Below are 22,541 nucleotides of genomic sequence, written 5' to 3' on the forward strand. Positions count from 1 at the left end.
GCTACTTGTCAAGGGTCTGGTCGAAAGACATCAGCTGGTGAAGGACATGGAACAGATTATGAAGGAGATCTCCAAAGGCAAAGGCGTTTACGTCCAAAATCGCAGCGCTCGGGAATTTAACATAAATACTCAGCTTCGTCCTGCAGAGGGAACCAAGGCAACTCGTATGTTAAAGGTAATGTGAGTTTACCAGTGAATGGTTGTGAGGAAAGTAACAGAGCTTGGCTATCCCTTAATGACTTGTGTCTATCTTTGAAGTAAATATTTTTTTTTTCAGGAATGCTTTGCTACATACACTATAGCTGCTGGAATTCCGTCTTACTCACCATTAAAACATCGTTTTGATGAAGCGATCAGCAGAATATTTGAGAGTGGATTGGTGCGCTACTGGAAGCAGGAATCGTATGTTAAATTCAGAAAGGTAAGGAAATGTTTAGTTTTATCTTATTTCATTTTGCTTATCCTCGAGGTTTCCTTGAACCTCTGTCTACATATTTCATTATTATTATTATTATTATTATTATTATTATTATTATTATTATTATTATTATTATTATTATTATTATCATTTATCATTACTATTATTATTATTACTATTATTATCATTATTATTATCATTATTATTATTATTATTATTATTATTATTATTATTATTATTATTATTATTATCATTTATCATTACTATTATTATTATTACTATTATTATCATTATTATTATCATTATTATTATTATCATTATTATTATTATTATTATTATTATTATTATTATTATTATTATTATTATTATTATTTCATTATCATTATTATTATTATTATCATTATTATTATTATTATTATTATTATTATTATTATTATACATATATATTTTTTTCGTGGGATTAGTTACCTAATATCATGTTAATCTTGACGTTATCCATGACGGCACTATATCGCCAAACACTTAACATTTTTAGCAATCCAATTTACAACAGTCAGTACATTAAACTCACATAAGCAGTGATGGTTATTATGGTTCCAAAGGTAGGGATGAATACTTTGAATGTATTCTGCCAATCCCAGTCACCCCTTCCCCGTGAACTTCAGATTTTTTAAAAATAATTTTTTAACAATTGTTTTGAAGATGAGCGAAGCTTCACGATTGTCTTTAGGGATGAAGGCGTGAAAAATGTCAGATGCATCCTTGAGAGAATACTAATTAGCAAATACCTTAAAACTTTGTAAGTTTTATTTCTTATTTATCTTTGAAGTGGTAGTGGCAGAGCAGATCAGTCAGAAGACCTTGAATCAATGCCTATTTGTGAACTCCAGCTTAAGCTAACTTCGCTGAAAGATCTTTCCGTTTATCAGAGACAAATAATTTACAGAGTTAGGTGTCCCTTTTAAGATTAAACAAAGGCAAAAAAAAAAAAAAAATTGTTCAAATGCCATTTCTTAAAAGAAAAAAATAGGAGAACCGAGAAAAGCCAATTTATTTTGAGGTGTCTTAATATTTCTCTTTTGAAACGGTTCAGTCATAGGGGGGAAGAAACACACACACACACACACACAAAAGTAAGAATAAAATAAATAAATAAATAAATAAATAAATAATAAATAGATAAATAAATAAATAAATAATAAATAAAAAGTGCTCCAGAGTTTACCAGTAAGAAGGATGAAAAAAGAAGATAATGGTTAACTCTCCCATTAGTAAGATGGATGGATGAGATTAAGTATAAAGTTTTGTGTGGCAAGGAAATTGAGGGAGGTATGTAGTTAGAAAGTCCTGAAATAACGGTAGAAGATAGTCAGACACGCAACACTGCGGCGGAGAGTGAGGTAGCCACGGCAAATCACGAATCTGCTTGGGGAGGGGAATCGATTACCCGAAAAGTTTTAAACTTCACCTTTCTGGGAGAGCTGTGTTAGTTCAACTTCCCAATGTATGGTAAAAGAGGAGCAGTGCTGCATACATGGACGAACATGGAAGCTATTCTGGCAAGGAAAGATCAATAAAATTCTGGGTTGAAACAATCGAAGTACGTACGAGTATGTCCAATTTAGAAGAGGGAGATTGCTACATGTCAGTGAATAAGAAAAATCAGAAGTTAGGTGTTCAGTGGCTTCTCTCTGTAAACGGTTAATGTCTGTTGAGTGAGGTGTCTGATGAATGACGTTGAAATACAGAGTAAAATCATCGGCATAAGAATGAATAGGGCAAGACGCTAGGCAAAGAAAATAATTGCTGAATAATAGAAAGATTGTTGGTGATGGGACAGAACTCTGTGGAACACCACTTTTATTGGGGATAGGCGCTCGGACGTGGTGATCTTGGTTAACGGAGTTCGAATCCTGCTGGAAATGGCTGCATTTCAACTGTTATCCAGTGGCCGAAGAATGAGCACGTATCTCCTGTCAACTTTATTTTCATCGGCGACTGCATCAGGGACCTCGGTGTTCCGGGGGTGTGGTATGCAGAGGCACCACTCTAAAAATATGCCGGCACCACCACGGGCAATGGCCAACAAACTAAGCTTCCGTATACATAGTAGGCCGACCATCTAATTCCCCCAAAAGAAGTTCAAGCACAATAAGTGCTATTACCCAAAAACAATAAAAGAATAAATAAATAAAATAAAATAGCTGCCGTGTACTGCACCCACAACAGAATTGCCAAAACGTGAGAGAAAGGTGGAGAGACATGGATACCGAGCGTGTAAGGAAAGGTTAGTATTTAAAGATTTGTGCTAGACTCTGTCAAGAACTTTTGGTACTTATAAGGTTACAGCAAAGGTTTCACTGAAAATCATATGAAAAGATGGCCCAAGATTTAGTTAGAAAGGCATAAAAATCGCCAGTGGTTGTATCTTTTCAGAGTCCAGAGCGAGAATGAGAAAGAAAATTGTGAGCAGATATTATGCTTAAGAACTTTTTGGCTGAAAATAGAATTCAATAGGAGGGAGTCAATTTTATAGGTTGCTAGTTTAAGGAAATGAAGTGATCACTCTGGGTTAAAAGTTTTAACAAAGGACAGTCTATAAATATGTCCGGTGTGGAAGAGATTGACAGTTGAGTATCAGTGGAGAAAAGGGGATACTGAAGTTGCCTAGAAAGTTGTGCTGAGTAGATATAAGACGGAATTGAGTTTTGAGCCATTGAAAGATATTAGGTTTGCTCTGCCCCACTCTGAAATAATTGAAAGAATATAAGTTAGGTATTATGTAGTTGTTTAGCGTGAACTATTTAATTCCAGGTGGGCTGGACGTCTGCCAAATGACGTTGAAAATGCGGTGTAGAATCACCAACATAGGAATGGATACGACAAGAAATACGACTAAGACAATTCATGAGTAACAAGAATAGGGTAGGTGATAGGAGCGCCCTGTGTTACACTGTTAGGAGTTTAAGGAGAAGAGTAACCATCTACTGTTGCAGCGATAGAATGGTCAGAAAGGAAATCTTTGATAAAGCTGCAGAGAGAATGATAGAAACCGTATGAGGGAGGATTCGAAAGTAAAATTTATGTTAGTACACTCATGTCTGAAAAAAAAAAACCCAAGAACGGGTAACTTTTCGAGACTTAGTAACGCAGTGGGCACGTCCAGTTAGGGCACCAATATTATTTTCGATTGTTAACAGCAAGCACGGGAATCATATTCAGAAATAGCTTGGTCACACAGTACACAATACAATAATGAATAAATCAGGCAATGATATGAAATAAATAAGTGGTAAGAGTGGGTGGGAATTATAGTGTGTTCCTTGTGGTTTGTGTGTACCAGGTTGCTAAGAGGGTGGCAACGCCTGCACTGTTGATGTGATGTTTGGTGTTGTGTACTATTATATGCTGAATTTTGTTTTGATGGAAGAGGCGCTTCTTGGAAAATGTGTGGTGAAGATGAAAAGACTGAGGGCGTTCTGGGCCGTTAGGTCTGCTTCTTCGTTCCCTTGAGTGCCACTGTGCCTGGATAACCAGTTTAGTGTGAGATGTTTTTCCGTGGAGTTGGAGATCTTGTGCTTATATGTGAATGTGGGTAGTGATCTTGTCCTTGGGTGGGTGTCATTCTAGTGAATGGTTGCGCTCAGAGAATCTATGTTGGTAGTTATGTTGTTTTGAAATGCTAGTGCATGTTGTACCGGTATGGAAGTGGCCAGTAGCTCAGCTTGAAGTGTGGAAGGCAAGTCTGGGTGGCGAAAGAATATATATATATATATATATATATATATATATATATATATATATATATATATATATATATATATATATATATATATATATATATATATATATATATATATATATATATATATATATATATAAATAAATAAATAAATAAATAAATATATATATATACGAGTATATATATATATATATATATATATATATATATATATATATATATATATATATATATATATATATATATATATATATATATATATATATATATATATATATATATATATATATATATATATATATATATATATATATATATATATATATATATATATATATATATATATATATATATATATATATATATATATATATATATATATATATATATATATATATATATATATATATATATATATATATATATATATATATATATATATATATATATATATATATATATATATATATATATATATATATATATATATATATATATATATATATATATATATATATATATATATATATATATATATATATATATATATATATATATATATATATATATATATATATATATATATATATATATATATATATATATATATATATATATATATATATATATATATATATATATATATATATATATATATATATATATATATATATATATATATATATATATATATATATATATATATATATATATATATATATATATATATATATATACGAGTATATATATATATATATATATAAAGGAGGAGGCAGTAGACACCTGCCGAAACGATAATTACTCCCAGTGAGGTCTAAAGCACTGTTCAGGGGGTGCTGTGAACTTATCATTAAACCCAGCTGTGACCTCACTGAACGTTTCCCTTTGTGTCTCACAACACAAGGGGGCAGTCACAGCCTGCCCTCTAAAGACAACTCTCTTCCTCCACACAAAACTACAAGCACCTAATAACACACACATCCTTCACTCAAAAATTTTAAAATGATCATGGCGACTCCTACACCAGCCTCGGAGTCCCCATCTGGGGAGGGGGCCATAAATGTCCCCAGGTCAGTCTGCCTTTCTGTCGACGACCCTAAGTGTCTTGACACCCCCCCTCAACTTTTTCTTCATTAACTTCTGCAACATTCGCGGTCTAAGATCTAATTTTCAATCTGTAGAACACCACCTCTCCTCTTCTAAACCTCATCTTCTTTTCCTCATTGAAACTCAGGTGTCTGAGGCAACTGACAGTAGCCCCTTTTCTGTTCCCTCCTACTTTCTCTATCCTCATTTTCGATCCAAAGCTGGATGCTGCGTTTATGTGCGCAATGACTTAACCTGCTCTCGTGCCCATGCTCTTGAATCTTCCGAGTTTTCCACCATCTGGCTACGACTACAGAGTCACTCTCAAACTAAATTTATCTGTGCTGTATACCTCTCACCTAACTCCTCTGACTATAAGAAATTCTTTGACTACTTAACTTCCAAAGTGGAGCACATTCTGACCCTCTTCCCTTTTCCAGAGATCTCCATTCTTGGAGACTTCAATGTTCACCACCAGCTTTGGCTTTCCTCTCCCTTCACTGACCATCCTGGTGAACTAGCCTACAACTTTGCTATCTTCCATGACCTAGAGCAATTGGTGCAACACCCTACTCGTATTCCTGACCGTCTTGGAGATACGCCCAACATTCTTGACCTTTTCCTGACCTCTAATCCTTCTGCTTATGCTGTCACCCTTTCTTCTCCGTTGGGCTCCTCCGATCACAATCTCATATCTTTATCTTGTCCTATCACCCCAATCCCTCCTCAGGATCCCCCTAGGCGAAGGTGCCTCTGGCGTTTTGCCTCTGCTAGTTGGGGGGACCTGAGGAGGTATTTTGCTGATTTTCCTTGGAATGACTACTGCTTCCGTGTCAGAGACCCGTCTTTGTGTGCTGAGCGCATAACAGAGGTGATAGTGTCTGGCATGGAGGCATATATTCCTCACTCTTTTTCTCGTCCTAAACCTTCTAAACCTTGGTTTAACACAGCTTGTTCTCGTGCTATACATGATAGATAGGTGGCCCACAAAAAGTACTTAAGCTTTCCATCACTAGAATCTCATGCACTTTATATTTCTGCCCGGAACCATACCAAGTCTGTTCTCCAACTAGCCAAAAACTCCTTCATTAACAGAAAACGTCAAAACCTTTCAAGATCTAACTCCCCTCGTGATTTCTGGCATCTAGCCAAAAATATCTCCAATAACTTTGCTTCTTCTTCTTTCCCTCCTCTACTTCAACCAGATGGCACCACTGCTATCACATCTATTTCTAAAGCTGAACTCTTTGCTCAAACCTTTGCTAAAACTCTACCTTGGACGATTCTGGGTTTGTTCCTCCCTCTCCTCCACCCTTTGACTACTTCATGCCACGTATTAAAATTCTTCGCAATGATGTTTTCCTTGCCCTCGCTGGCCTAAACCCTCGGAAGGCTTATGGACCTGATGGGGTGGGTCCCTCCTATTGTTCTCCGAAACTGTGCCTCCGTGCTTGCACCTTGCCTAGTCAAACTCTTTCAGCTCTGTCTGTCAACATCTACCTTTCCTTCTTGCTGGAAGTTTGCCTACATTCAACCTGTTCCTAAAAAGGGTGACCGTTCTAATCCCTCAAACTACCGTCCTATTGCTTTAATTTCCTGCCTATCAAAAGTTTTTGAATCTATCCTCAACTGGAAGATTCTTAAACATCTATCACTTCACAACCTTCTATCTGATCGCCAGTATGGGTTCCGTCAGGGCCGCTCTACTGGTGATCTTCTGGCTTTCCTTACTGAGTCTTGGTCATCCTCTTTTAGAGATTTTGGTGAAACTTTTGCTGTTGCCTTGGACATATCAAAAGCTTTTGATAGAGTCTGGCACAAAGCTTTGATTTCCAAACTACCCTCCTACGGTTTCTATCATTCTCTCTGTAACTTCATCTCAAGTTTCCTTTCTGACCGTTCTATTGCTGGTGTGGTAGATGGTTACTGTTCTTTTCCTAAATCTATTAACAGTGGTGTTCCTCAGGGTTCTGTCCTGTCACCCACTCTCTTCTTACTATTCATTAATGATCTTCTAAACCAAACTTCTTGTCCTATCCACGCCTACGCTGATGATACCACCCTGCACTTTTCCACGTCTTTTCATAGACGTCCAACCCTTCAGGAGGTAAACATATCACGCAGGGAAGCCACAGAACGCCTGACTTCTGATCTTTCTAAAATTTCTGATTGGGGCAGAGCAAACTTGGTATTGTTCAATGCCTCAAAAACTCAATTCCTCCATCTATCAACTCGACACAACCGTCCAGACAACTATCCCCTCTTCTTCAATGACTCTCAACTCTCCCCCTCTTCTACACTGAACATCCTCGGTCTGTCCTTTACTTATAATCTGAACTGGAAACTTCACATCTCATCTCTAGCTAAAACAGCATCTATGAAGTTAAGTGTTCTGAGACGTCTCCGCCAGTTTTTCTCACCCCCCCCCCCAGCTGCTAACTCTGTACAAGGACCTTATCCGTCCATGTATGGAGTATGCTTCACATGTCTGGGGGTGTTCCACTCATACTGCTCTTCTAGACAGGGTGGAATCAAAAGCTTTTCGTCTCATCAACTCCTCTCCTCTAACTGACTGTCTTCAGCCTCTCTCTCACCGCCGCAATGTTGCATATCTAGCTGTCTTCTACCGCTATTTTCATGCTAACTGCTCTTCTGATCTTGCTAACTGCATGCCTCCCCTCCTTCCACGGCCTCGCTGCACAAGACTTTCTTCTTTCTCTCACCCCTATTCTGTCCACCTCTCTAACACAAGAATTAACCAGTATTCTCAATCATTCATCCCTTTCTCTGGTAAACTCTGGAACTCCCTGCCTGCTTCTGTATTTCCACCTTCCTATGACTTGAATTCCTTCAAGAGGGAGGTTTCAAGACACTCATCAATTTTTGACCACTGCTTTGACCCTTTTATGGGACTGGCACTTCAGGGGGCATTTTTTTTTTATCAGATTTTTGTTACCCTTGGCCAGTGCCCTTCCTACATAAAAAAAAAAAAAAAAAAAAAAAATATATATATATATATATATATATATATATATATATATATATATATATATATATATATATATATATATATATATATATATATGTATATATATATATATATATATATATATATATATATATATATATATATATATATATATATATATATATATATATATATATATATATATATATATATATATATATATATATATATATATATATATATATATATATAATATATAAATATATATATATTTAATATATATATATTTAATATGTATATTTGTATATTTAATATATATATATATATATATATATATATATATATATATATATATATATATATATATATATATATATATATATATATATATATATATATATATATATATATATATATATATATATATATATATATATATATATATATATATATATATATATATATATATATATATATATATATATATATATATATATATATATTCTTTTCGGTAAGCACATGATGGAGGCTTTTGTCAGTGGATTCTGCCATGGTATGGATTTTGTGTAATTTGAAAGTGGTTGGTGTAGTATGAGGTGTAGAAAGATGCTTCGTGCAATTATGCCTTTTGCTGCTACTCCAGTTTTCCGGGAGAAGAGGTCGTCGTTATGTAGCAAGTTCTCCTGCGATCTTTGTAGGAGGTGTGCTTTTTTTGATGAGTGGAATGTTTTGGTCAGAAAAGCTATGTTGAATGTGTAATAGGTCCTTGATAATGAGTAGTGGAATTTCTATAGTCACGATGCTGATTTACATCCATCGTGGGGCGTCTTGAAGTGTTCTGAGTGCCTGGTTTTGAAGTCTTTTCAGGATATCCACCTGTGGCAGTGACAAGACAGGGGGGTGCCATAGTCTATTGATGATCTAATTGTCACGTGGGTGGGGGGCGCTTAAGGTGCTGATTGATGTTTCTTTCTGTTTTAATTAAAAGGTTCAGTTAAATTTTGGGGTATTTATTTAAAGTTAATATTGAATTACTTTTGCTTTGATTTAGTTTATTGTTTAATTTAGTTTTGATTTAGCTGTTGTTAATAGATATAGAAATACTAAATTAGCTGCCACCAGTCTTTGTTTCTGATGAATAATTCTTGTTTTATATGGCAGCGTTTCAGCCGGAGGTCTATAAGGCACTGGAAAACTCCATGACAACCAGATTGAGTTTTATTGATTTTAGCTTCTAAATAACAAATAGTTTTCAAAATATTTCTCTCTCTTCTGATTCACAATGTTTTTCTAGAAATTAGTTCTGTTACCATGGAGTTGTGGGACCTCCTATACCGAAAGCAATGATGACTAATCAGTTCATAATAATAAAATTTAAATGAATATGCTACAACAATTGGTGCCTCTGGGGTTTACCTTAATTTTTGTTAGAAAACATCCTATTTGTGTGGGTGTTACATTCAGTTGTGTGTGTATCACTGGTGTTTGACTCCAACCTTTCGAAGAACAATTTCCCTAATCTGTTTACATTCTAAATTTTGTCACCTCCCCCCCCAAAAAAAATAAAATAAAATAAATAAATAAATAAATAAGTGAATGAATAAATAAATAAATAAATAAATATAAATAAATAAATAAATAAATAAATAAATAAATAAATGAAAAAAAAAATAATAACTATCTGGCAAAGAAAATTTTACATCCTTTTTCTTTCTGTAGACAACGATATCAATTAGTCTCTCACAGAAATAAGTAAAACATTCGGGTAAAAAAAAAAAAAAGAGTTTATTTTCATATGAGCAATCTTTAAACAATCCAGGGTTTCGGGCCCTGACGAACGTACCTATAAACAACGATGTCAATCAGTCTCTGACGTCGAAATCTCGCTCCCAGGCTTATATAGCCGTTGTACATCTCTGGAACTAATCCTCCGCCTAACTATAGGACATAATTTTGCAACATCCTTAATAGTTTAGAGCCCATTTACATTCATAAATTATTCTTGAACATTTTTGCTAATGGTCCCACGTACTCCTGGATTTTATCACTGTCTATTAATAATTTTTTAATCTAAATATTAACAAAGAATTTCTCTCAGAATTTATAATATTATCAGTACTGGCATATTTTCCCTTAATCTACAGTGCTTTGTGATTGGGGTTTTTCATGTGACTGGCCCAGGAGAAACCAGGAATATGAATATTTTCCAGTTGCTTTGTAAACCAAGGGATATTACCTCGTCCCCATTTCTAAATATCAACAACTAATTTAACAATTTGTAGCTTATAATTTAATTTAATTTTCTTGTCCTAAAGTTTTACTGATTCCAAAAGTATATACAAAATTTTGTTTACATAATCAAGAAGAAAGTAATTTTTTTTATATTCATGACCGTTCTAGGCTATAAAAATTATTTCCTTGGATTATTATTATTTGGATGGTTGGTATTGTCTTTTTTTTTTTTTTTAATTGCTATTTTGTCCCACGACATAATTGCTTGTACCTGAATGCTGGCTCCTCCAGAATATGTTTAGTGACTCTTATCCTGGTTGATAGATTTTTTTGTAGCACCACCGTGTGCTTTGTAAGTTTAGGTCCAGTTGTTATTATGGTTATCTCGTCATCTTAGCATAGGATTCGTGAGCCAGGTCCAAGCGGGAGTTCAGCTCAACAGACGCAGTGTTAAGGGGGACAAGAGTAAAATCCAGTTTTAATACAAATTGTAATATATTAGAAATAAAACCGCAAAGTTAAATATTATGAAGCTATTTAAGGACCAGTTTTAATGACATTTTCGTTCCCCCTGCAAGAACAATAAACATGACGATAGAATGGATGAGAAGACCAGAAACGAGGCTGATGGTGTTAAGACAACCATGGTTCCCCTTAGCCTGGACCACCTACAGACTGCCTTCTATGTGCTCTTCTCCAATCTGATTTTCTCTTCCGTTGTATTCTTGATAGAAAACATCCAACAGTGTTTGTAATTAATGCTTGCCATGATAATCTGAACCTATACACATGCTAAGGTTCCGGTTAAGTCCATTTAACAGAAGACCATGATTAAATAAAACATTTCATCACAAATCTTTGTTTGATTTTTCTTTTTTAAAGACGTCGCACCATAGGATGTAGGATAGATTAAGACAAGAAATTATGAAATGGGAAGATGGGCAATAAAATTAAATGGCCAAGTATTATGGATTGAAGAGTCAATTCATTTAAGGAAATTGTCTCACTTATTATGATAGATGGCACGTATATATGACAATGCTGTACGCAACGTAAATATTGGCCGCATCGGTTCTAATGCGGTAGACTAAATAATTACGTACTTACATTTTTTTTCAGCACAACCTGAAGCCTAATGCATTTCTTGAGATAGACTGGAGAACTCCACAAAATATTTGTAACGTACACAGAGAAAGAACCATAGAGGTGTCACGTTTACAAACTTAAGCTTAGGAGATTTGGCCAGTTTTGAAGGAAGACCACACAACAATCCTGTTTCCATACGTGGAATGATCCATCTAGGCAGTCAGGTTGATGTATATCATAATCACTTAGACAGCACCACAAGATTTCCATTACCGAACAACCACAGAACCATTACGTAAACATGAAATCTCTGACATAGATTTCAGGCGATTGCAACTGATTCTACCAGAGCAGGGTCTAGAATCCAGCTAACTCTGGCAATTACATACCAATAGCAATAGCGACTGTACTGTCCAGGATACTTAAGACTATCATTTTTAAACATACTGACGACATGTCTACACATACTAGACAACCAGTTTAGCTACAAGAGGAGGCGAGGGCTCATTTGTCTGCCTCTTCTTTCTGGATGCCAGTAAAACTTTTGACAGAGTGAACTACTGTAAGCTTTTCAATAAATTGCTCATAAGACGTGCCGCAGATCATCTCATCAACTTAACAATGTTCTGGAACACCAATCAAAATTCAATTGTGAAGTGGGACAATTCCTTCTCCCCCTCCTTTAAGACAGCCAGTGGTGTTCAGCAGGGGGCAATCTTACCTCCCTACCTGTACAATGTGTATGCAGATCAACTCACTGCCGCCCTCAAGGACACAGGTGTTGGTTGTCACATACTTGACAAGTGACATGGTGTTGCTGGCACCGACAACAGAGGCGGTGCAGGACCTCAGTCTGTCGACACCTTCAAGTATCTTGGGCACGTACTTGACCATGGACTTGACTGATGATGAGGACATCAAGAAGCGGACCAGACAGTGGTGGGCAACACACTGATCAGAAATTTTTTTTCTCTATAGCTAGGAAGTGAAGGTGGAGTTATTCAGGAACCACTGCTACTCCTTGTACTAGAACTCGTTGTGGTCTAGCTACCGAGTAGCCACAGTTAATAAGCTGAAAGTGTACGATAATGAAATCCGTTAAAAGGCTACTCTGAGTGCCAAGATGGACCAGTTCTTCGTTGACCTTCACTGGGCATGACCTGCGGTGTCTTGGCAGCATAAACAGACACGCTGCTTTCAGTATAATAGGTGGGGTGGACAAACAAGATAATTACATCATTATCTTCGTCAGGAACAGCTGTGTGCATGTTGGAGGGCCCATCTACCGAGAGTGGCTGAAGCTGCTCTTTGACCTAGCTCTGCAATATAGCAGTTGTAAGGGAGTTTTTTTTTTTTTTATCTTTAGCTCTAAAGTTTTTCTCTGTTCTGCATTGCTGTGTGATATGCCTGATGGTGAAATAAAATAATAATAATAATGATAATAATAAAAATAATAATAATAATAATAAGTCTTGTGCAGTGAGGCCGCGGGAGGAGGGGAGGCAATGAGTTAGCAAGATCAGAAGAGCAGTTATCATGAGAATAGCGGTAGAAGACAGCTAGAGATGCAACATTGCGGCGATGAGAGAGAGGCTGAAGACAGTCAGTTAAAGGAGAGGAGTTGATGGGACGAAAAGCTTTTGATTCAACCATGTCTAAAAGAGCGGTATGACAGGAACCCCCCAGACATGTGAAACATACTCCATACATGAACAGATAAGGCCCTTATAAAGAGTTAGCAGCTGGGGGGTGAGAAAAACTGGCGGAGACGTCTCAGAACAACTAACTTCATAGAAGCTGTTTTAGCTAGAGATGAGATGCGAAGTTCCCAGTTCAGATTATAAGTAAAGGACAGACCGAGGATGTTCAGTGTAGAAGAGGGGGACAGTTGAGTGTCACTGAAGAAGAGGGGATAGTTGTCTGGAAGGTTGTGTTGGGTTGATAGATGGAGGAATTGAGTTTTTGAGGCATTGAAAAATACAGTAAAATCCCTCTCATCCAGCATTCGAGTATCCGGCAGCTTCAAGTATCCGGCACATTTTTCCCCGAGCCTTAAAATCAATAAAAAATCAATGTGTACTCATAAAATCTATTGAAATTCCCACACGAGGCATACTTTGTCCCCTCGCCACCAGAGCGCACTGCTTCGCGCCACCCGCGGCCCACTGCATTGTGTTTACTCAGTGACTCAGTCCCACGTGTGCACTGTTTATCGCCTGATGCCTTCATCATGCAGTTGCAGAAAAGAGGAAGCGTGTTGTGCTTACACTTAAGCAGCTGATCAGATCAGCTGCTGATTAAGATCAGCTGATCTTTGTCATGGTAAGATGCGTGAGTGTAGGGTGGTGATTGTGGACATAATTTCACTTCTATTCAAGTATCCGGCAATATTCAAGTATCCGGCATGTCGGCGGTCCCGTTGATACCGGATAAGAGGGATTTTACTGTACCAAGTTTGCTCTGTCCCAATCAGAAATTTTAGAAAGATCTGAAGTCAAGCGTTCTGTGGCTTCCCTGCATAAAATGTTTACTTCCTGAAGTGTTGGACGTCTATGAAAAGACGTGGAAAAGTGCAGGATGGTATCATCCGCGTAGGAGTGGATAGGACAAGAAGTTTACTTTAAAAGGTCATTGATGGATAATAAGAAGAGAGTGGGACAGAACCCTAAAGAACACCACTGTTAATAGATTTAGAAAAGAACAGTGACCACAGTCTACCACAGCAGCAATAAAACGGTCAGAAAGGAAACTTGAGATGAAGTTACAGAGAGAATGACAGAAGCTGTAGGAAGGTAGTTTGGAAATCAAAGCTTTGTGCCAGACTCTATCAAAAGCTTTTGATATATCCAAGGCAACAGCAAAAGTTTCACCAAAAGCTCTAAAAGACGATGACCAAGACCCACTAAGGAAAGCCAGAAGATCACCAGTAGAGCAGCCTTGACGAAACCCATGCTGGCGACCAGATAGAAGTTTGTGAAGTGATAGATGTTTAAGAATCTTTCTGTTGAGGATTGATTCAAAAACTTTAGATAGGCAGAAAATTAAAGCAATAGGACGGTAGTTTGACGGATTAGAACGGTCACCCTTTTTAGGAACAGGCTGAATGTAGGCAAACTTTCAGCAAGAAGGAAAGCTAGATGTTGATAGACAAAGCTGAAAGAGTTTGACTAGGCAAGGTGCAAGCACGGAGGCACAGTTTCGGAGAACAATAGGAGGGACCCCATCAAGTCCATAAGTCTTCCGAGGGTTTAGACCAGCGAGGGCATGGAAAACATCATTGCGAAGAGTTTTAATAGGTAGCATGAAGTAGTCAGAGGGTTGAGGAGAGGGAGGAACAATCCCAGAATCGTCCAAGGTAGAGTTTTTAGCAAAGGTTTGAGTGGAGAGTTCAACTTTAGAAATAGATGTCATAGCAGTAGTGCCATCTGGTTGAAATACAGGCACGAAAAAGGAAGAAGCAAAACACAGGCAAAACGCCAGAGGCACCTTCGCTTAGGGGGATTCTGAGGCTGGACTGGAGCGATAGGACAAGATACAGATATGAGATTGTGATCGGAGGAGCCCAGCGGAGAAGAGAGGGTAACAGAATAAGCAGAAGGATTAGAGGTCAGAAAAGGTCAGGTCAAGAATGTTGGGTGTATCTCCAAGACGGTCAGGAATATAAGTAGGGTGTTGCACCAATTGCTCTAGGTCGTGGAGGATAGCAAAGTTGAAGGCTAGTTCACCTGGATGGTCAGTGAAGGGAGAGGAAAGCCAAAGCTGGTGGTAAATATTGAAGTCTCCAAGAATGGAGATCTCTGCAAAAGGGACGAGAGTCAAAATTTGCTTCACTTTTGAAGTTGAAAAGTCAAAGAATTTCTTATAGTCAGAGGAGTTAGGTGAGAGGTATATAGCCCAGATAAATTTAGTTTGAGAGTGACTCTGTAGTCGTAGCTAGATAGCGGAAAACTCGGAAGATTCAAGAGCGTGGGCACGAGAGCAGGTTAAGCCGTTGCGCACATAAACGCAACATCCAGCTTTGGATCGAAAATGAGGATAGAGAAAGTATGAGAGAACATTAAAGGGGCTACTGTCAGTTGCCTTAGACACCTGAGTTTCAGTGAGGAAAAGAAGATGAGATTTAGAAGAGGAGAGGTGGTGTTCTACAGATTGATTGTTGCAGAATTTAATGAAGAAAAGTTGAGGGGGGCGTCAAGACACTTAGGGTCGTTGTCAGAAGGACGGTCTGATCTGAGGACATTTGTGGTCCCCTCCCCCGATAGGAACTCCGAGGCTGGTGTAGGAGTCGCCATTATAATTTTGAAATTTTAGTTGAAGGGTGTGTGTGTGTTATTAGGTGCTTGTAGTTTTGTGTGGAGGAAGAGAGTTGTCTTTAGAGGGCAGGCTGTGACTGTCCCCCTTGTGTTATGAGACACAAAGGGAAACGTTCAGTAAGGTCACAGCTGGGTTTTAGTATGGGCTTAGTCAGTGGTTCTCTTGAGGGGAAGGCTCACGCTCGCCAACATTGATGTTATACGGGCTGGTCATTATCTCTTGGAAGAGATCGTCCACCCACTGGTAGCAATCCTCTGGTGGAGCTTCCTGGTGTCAGTCTGGGGCATTGGTTGCGGCGTCCCTGGCGCTGGTGGCGGTGGTCTGGACTGCGGTAGGGCTGGGTGGGAACCGGTTCCGAGTCTTGGAGCCGGTTTCGCCTTAACAGTTTCAAACGAGTATTGATGACAGATACACACGAATTACAACATTTATGTACTGTTTAAAATATGTATGTAATCATTAACATTATTTAGGAGCCTCCTCCTCCTCCTCTTCTTCAGGAGAAGAGGTGGAGATGGAGCTGTTTTATATAGAAGAGGATCCCCTGCTTCTACAAGCCATAGAGAATGGATTTCACCATCTTGACCTTCACTTGGGGCCTGGTCTCCGTTTTCTCTTTAATGGGGAGCCCTGGTATTCCAGCTAAATTTCGGAGAGAGAGAGAGAGAGAGAGAGAGAGAGAGAGAGAGAGAGAGAGAGAGAGAGAGAGAGAGAGAGAGAGAGAGAGAGAGAGAGAGAGAGAGAGAATATTATTTTCGATTATATATTATTATTTTTATAGCTGTGTAAAATGACAAATGTTGTTGTTGCTGTTGTTGTTGCTGTTGTTGTTGTTCTTAAATTAAATGCTATTAGTATTTAGTTAGTTATGGTTTTTGCCAGTAGTAGTAGTAGTAGTAGTACTACTACTACTAGTAGTAGTAGTAGTAGTTATTATTATTGTTATTATTATTATTATTATTTCTGTTATTCAATTAAAAGTAGTTGTTCAATTTTGTTTGTTAATTAAATAATTTATTTATTTATATGTTGAATTTCTTGCTACAAATTAATATTATATAAAACGACAACTACGACAACTCCGTACTACTAACGACAACTAGTACTACTACTACTAGTAGTAGTAGTAGTAGTTATTATTATTGTTATTATTATTATTATTATTTCTGTTATTCAATTAAAAGTAGTTGTTCAATTTTGTTTGTTAATTAAATAATTTATTTATTTATATGTTGAATTTCTTGCTACAAATTAAAATTATATAAAACGACAACTATTTTATTTTCAACCACCTATCCACACACCTAACCACATAAGAACATAAGAATATAAGAAATAAGGGAAGCTGCAAGAAGCGACCAGGCTTACACGTGGCAGTCCCTGTATGAAACACTCCTACCTATTTCCATCTGTTATCCCCATCCATAAACTTGTCTAATCTTCTCTTAAAGCTCTCTAGTGTCCTAGCACTAACTACATGATTACTGAGTCCGTTCCACTCATCTACCACTCTATTTGAGAACCAATTTTTTCCTATCTCCTTCCTAAACCTAAATTTTTCAAGCTTGAACCCGTTATTTCTTGTTCTACCCTGGTTGCTGATCCTAAGAATTTTGCTTACATCCCCCTTGTTATAACCCTTATACCACTTAAAGACTTCTATCAGGTCCCCTCTTAACCTACGTCTCTCTAGAGAATGTAAATTTAACCGCTTCAACCTCGCTTCGTAAGGAATACTCCTCATCCCCTGTATCCTTTTAGTCATTCTCCTCTGTACAGATTCTAATAGACCTATATCTTTCCTGTAATGTGGGGACCAGAACTGCACAGCGTAGTCTAGATGAGGTCTGACCAGCGCCAAGTATAACTTTAATATTACTTCCGGCCTTCTACTTTTAACACTCCTAAAAATGAATCCTAGTACCCTATTTGCCTTGTTTCTGGCTTCTATGCATTGTTTCCCTAGACGGAGTTCAGAGCTAACTATAACTCCTAAATCTTTCTCGTACCCTGTACCTACCAGAGTTTGGGTGTTTAATGTGTACCTATTGTGTGGGTTTCCTCTACCTACGCTAAGCACTTTGCATTTATTGATATTAAATTGCATTTGCCATCTATCCGTCCATTCATTCATTCTATCTAAGTCTGTCTGCAAGGCGATGGCATCCGCTTCTGACCTAATTAATCTACCTATCTTTGTGTCATCCGCAAATTTACTAACATCGCTACTAATTCCACTATCCAAGTCATTGATATATAAAAGAAATAATAATGGCCCTAATGCTGATCCCTGTGGCACCCCACTAATGACATGACCCCACTCGGATTTCGAGCCGTTTATTAGCACTCTCTGTCGCCTGTTACCAAGCCATGACCCTATCCAACCTAACACCTTCCCATCTATCCCGTGCGCCCTAACCTTTCTCAGGAGCCTTTGATGGGGCACCTTGTCGAATGCTTTACTAAAGTCCAGATATAAGATATCATAACTATCACCATTATCTACTGCCTCGTACACCTTACTGTAAAAACTTAACAAGTTTGTCAGGCAAGACTTCCCCTTCGTGAAGCCATGCTGTGACTGATTTATCAAGCTATGTTTGTCTAAATGTTCCCTAATGTTCCTGGCTATTATTGACTCTAACATTTTACCTACAACTGAAGTTAAGCTGACAGGTCTATAATTAGACGCTAAAGTTTTATCCCCTTTCTTAAAGATGGGTACTACATTAGCCTGCCTCCACATTACTGGTACCTCACCCGACTCCAGTGATTTCCTAAAGACAGAAACTAACGGCTCACTAATAATCTTTTTACATTCCTTCAGTACTCTGGGATATATTTCATCAGGTCCTGGTGACTTGAACTTTTTTAGCCTATCTATCTCCTGCTCCACTATCTCCCTAGTTATGGAAATATCCGTCAGCTTCTCATACTCATCTGCTCTAAACACCTGTTCACTATCTGGCATATCCTGCATGTTTTCCTGAGTGAAGACAGTTAAAAAATAATAATTCAGAAGTTTACTAATCTCCTCCCCAAAACTAACCAGCTCCCCATCTGCTGCCTTTAATGGACCTACAGTATCCTTATTTTTCGTCCTGTATACCTGATAAGGCACGCATCCACACACCAAACAACCCACATACCCATCAAACTACCCACTTAGATGTGTGTGTGTGTGTGTATGTGTGTGTGTGTGTGTGTGTTTAACGTAACTTTACCAAGCTGCCATATTCCTTAAGGATACTTGCCCTACCTAACCCTATCAGATGCATAATACACTGCATTTTAATGCCTGCCACGCTCATTTATATTTATAAAGTCTTTTGTTTGCATTACATTAATATAAACATATCATTATTGAATTTCCCCATTCTTTTAAAAGCACGATATTTATTCATTAAATAATTTATCATGTAAACGAGGAAAACAGTCAAGATCAAGTTCAAGACTCTGTTCAGCTGTGTCCGATCACAACATGCTGGTTTTCCGATCACAACATGCTGGTTCTGGAGTGCGTGATGCAGGGTGGGAATGAAGTGAAAGTGGCAAGTAAGAGAAAGAAGTGGAGACTGAGAGATGTAGAGTGGGAGAACTTTCAGGTTGATCTGACGACGAAAGTGTGCATGACGTGGAGCATCTGAATGAGAAACTGGTTGAGGACGTGAGGGGTGCTGCTGAGAACCAGATAGGGTTTGTGAGAGTAGGTAGAAGAAAGAATGTATGTAAACCATGGTGGAATGATGAAATCAGAGCGGCTAGGAAGGAGCGAAAGAGAATGAGTAGACAGTGTAGATGGCTGAGGAAAAAGAGGCATGAAAGCGATGAGGCAGAGAATGAGTATCAGAATGCATGGGCAGCGTATGTGAAGCAGCAGCGGTTGACAAGACGAATGATAATGAATGCTAAAGTGAAGAGTGAAAGGAGCATGATTCAATCTTTAAGGGAGAAAGGTATGGAAGGTGGCCGTGAATGGTACAAGTTCATGAGAGGTGAGAATATGTCAGGCAGTGTTGGTGTGGAGAGTCTAAAAGTGGAGGGTGTAGTTATAACAGAGAAGGATGGAATCAGGGAGGCAATCAAAGGGTTCTAGGAAGAAGTAGGTGGGGTAGGTGAGATGTTTAGTGTGAGAGAAGAATGTGTAACACTGGAAAGGAAGAATGCAGATGAACTGGATGAAAGAATCAGTAGGGATGAAGTGGAGAGGTGTGTGAGAAGGTAGAAGAATGGCAAGGCAGCAGGTCCAGATGATATACCCTATGAGTTCTACAAGAATGGTGGGGAGGTAGTGATAGGCAGAATGACTGAGTTATTCAACCGAGTGTGGGATGAAGAGAGAGTGCCAAGAAAGTGGAATGAGAGCCGAGTGTGTCTGTTGCATAAGGAAGGATTTAAGAGTAAGAATGAGCTGAAGAACTACAGGCCAATTGCATTAGTGAATTCAATAGGTAAAGTTTTCAGTGCAGTGTTGAATGAGAGACTGTGTAAATGGATTGAGAGAGCTGGAGTGCTGGGTGAAGAACAGAATGGTTTTCGTAGGGACAGGAGAGCTGAGGACAATATGTTTGTGGTAAATGAAATGATTGAGAAGAAAAAGAAGGATGGGGGTAAATTGTACCTAGGTTTTTTGGATATAGAGAAAGCTTATGATAGAGTGAACAGAGAAATGTTAGGTAGAGTCTTAGAAAAGATTGGATTGAGTGCAAAGATAGTTAACATATTGCAAAGTATGTATGTGGACACAAGAGCTAGATACAGGCTAGGAGACATAGAAACAGACTGGGTGAAGAGTGAGAGAGGAGTTAGGCAGGGCTGTATATTGTCACCAACCCTTTTTAGCCCGTATACAGAGGAGCTAGCAGCCAGGATGAGAAGAATGAATGTAGGGGTAAGTGTGGGGAATGATAAAGTATGTGTGCTCCTTTATGCAGATGATGTAGTTGTTATGAGTGAATCGGCAGATGAGCTTCAAAGTTTGTTGGATGTAGTGGATGGCTATGGTAAAGACTTTGGAGTAAGGTTTAGCAGTGAGAAAAGCAAAGTAATGATTGTGAATAGGTCAGAGGATGAAAGTAATGTGGTATGGAGACTTGGAGAGAATGAGTTGAGACAGGTGCAAGAATACAAATACTTAGGGATGTGGATGAGTCCTAGTGGGTGTGCAGAGGCAAAGAATGAAAAGATAAGTATGGTAAACCAGTGGGTAGGTTGATTGGGAAGCGCGGTAAGGATGAGAGCAAGTAAGTATGATGTGTTGAGAGAAGTGTGGAAGAGTGTGGCTGTGCCATGTATAATGTATGGTATGGATGTGATTGCATGGAATGAAAGTGAAATTGATAAGTTAGAAGTGGGCCAGAATAGAGTAGCAAGGATGGCACTGAGTGCACCGAGGTGCACAGCAGTTGAAGCCTTGAGAGGTGACATGGGATGGAGCACCTTCAGAGAAAGACTGACAAAAGCCACACTTAGGTACAAGATTAGGCTTGAGAGAATGGATGATGCAAGAATAGCAAGGAATGTGTACCTGTGGAATGAAAGTGGAAGCAAATGGAGGAAGAGTTGCATGAGAATGACACAGGAATGGATTGCAAGTTGTGTGGGCGATAAGAATGGCTGGTAGGAATCAAAATGAGCGTAAATGGGTGGTAACAAGAGGAGGCAGAGTGGGAGCCGAATGGGATGTGAGAAAATGGAAGAATGAGATAGACAAAGAAGTGAAGTGTGTGGGACTGAATGAATGGAAGAATGAGATGGAAAGAAAGAAGACCCTGGAATGGTACAAGGAGAAAGAGGCCTCGAGGTATGAAAGGTGGTATGATGGAAGCCTGGGCGGTGATCTCTTTCGAGCGAGGGCACAGTGTATGGATGTGAATGCAAGGAGTTACAGGTGGTCTGAGTCCCGCAGCAAAGTGTGCCAGATGTGTGACATGGGAGAGGATGAGACGGTGGAACATGTGGTGCTGGAGTATGTGAAGTATGCCAGAGACAGGAATGAGATGATGCAAGTGATACTGACTGAGTTAGGGCATGATAGGAATGAAAGATTGGAGAAGACGGGAAAAGAGTGGATGGTGTTGTTGCTGGGACTGTGTAGAGAGGCGAATGAAAGAATGATTGAGGCGGTGAAAGAGTTTCTGGAGAGAATGTGGCGTGCCAGGTATATGAACAATTAGGATAGAGGATGCTGTTCGTTTCTCTTTTTTTTTTCCCTTTCTACAGGAGTTGCCGATCCAAAGGCCTGGCTCAGGAGTGATCCTGTGCCACCTGTACCATCAAGATCAAGATCAAGATCCCTATGATGGAAGCCTGGGTGGTGATCTTCTCTTCCGAGCGAGGGCACAGTGTATGGATGTGAATGCAAGGAGTTACAGGTGGTCTGAGTCCAGCAGCAAAGTGTGCCAGATGTGTGACATGGGAGAGGATGAGACGGTGGAACATATGGTGCTGGAGTGTGTGAAGTATGCCAGAGACAGGAATGAGATGATGCAAGTGATACTGACTGAGTTAGGGCATGATGGGAATGAAAGGGTGAAGAAGACAGGAAAAGAATGGATGGTGTTGTTGCTGGGACTGTGTAGAGAGGCGAATGAAAGGATGATTGAGGCGGTGAAAGAGTTTCTGGAGAGAATGTGGCGTGCCAGATGTATGAACAGTTAGGATAGAGGATTCTGTTCGTTTCTCTTTTTTACCCC

At 38.4% G+C, this 22,541-nt stretch overlaps 1 long non-coding RNA gene across 1 annotated transcript; it reads left to right on the top strand.

Annotated features, from left to right (window-relative positions):
• The first annotated feature begins 18 nt into the window (after nt 1-18).
• LOC135093489 (uncharacterized) lies at nt 19-11,267 on the top strand. Its single transcript, XR_010263397.1, has 3 exons — nt 19-175; nt 278-421; nt 11,025-11,267. It is a non-coding gene; the product is annotated as an uncharacterized LOC135093489 (long non-coding RNA).
• Nucleotides 11,268-22,541: the final 11,274 nt, after the last annotated feature.

Source organism: Scylla paramamosain, chromosome 43 (genome assembly GCF_035594125.1).
Source record: "Scylla paramamosain isolate STU-SP2022 chromosome 43, ASM3559412v1, whole genome shotgun sequence".
Lineage (NCBI taxonomy): Eukaryota > Metazoa > Arthropoda > Malacostraca > Decapoda > Portunidae > Scylla > Scylla paramamosain.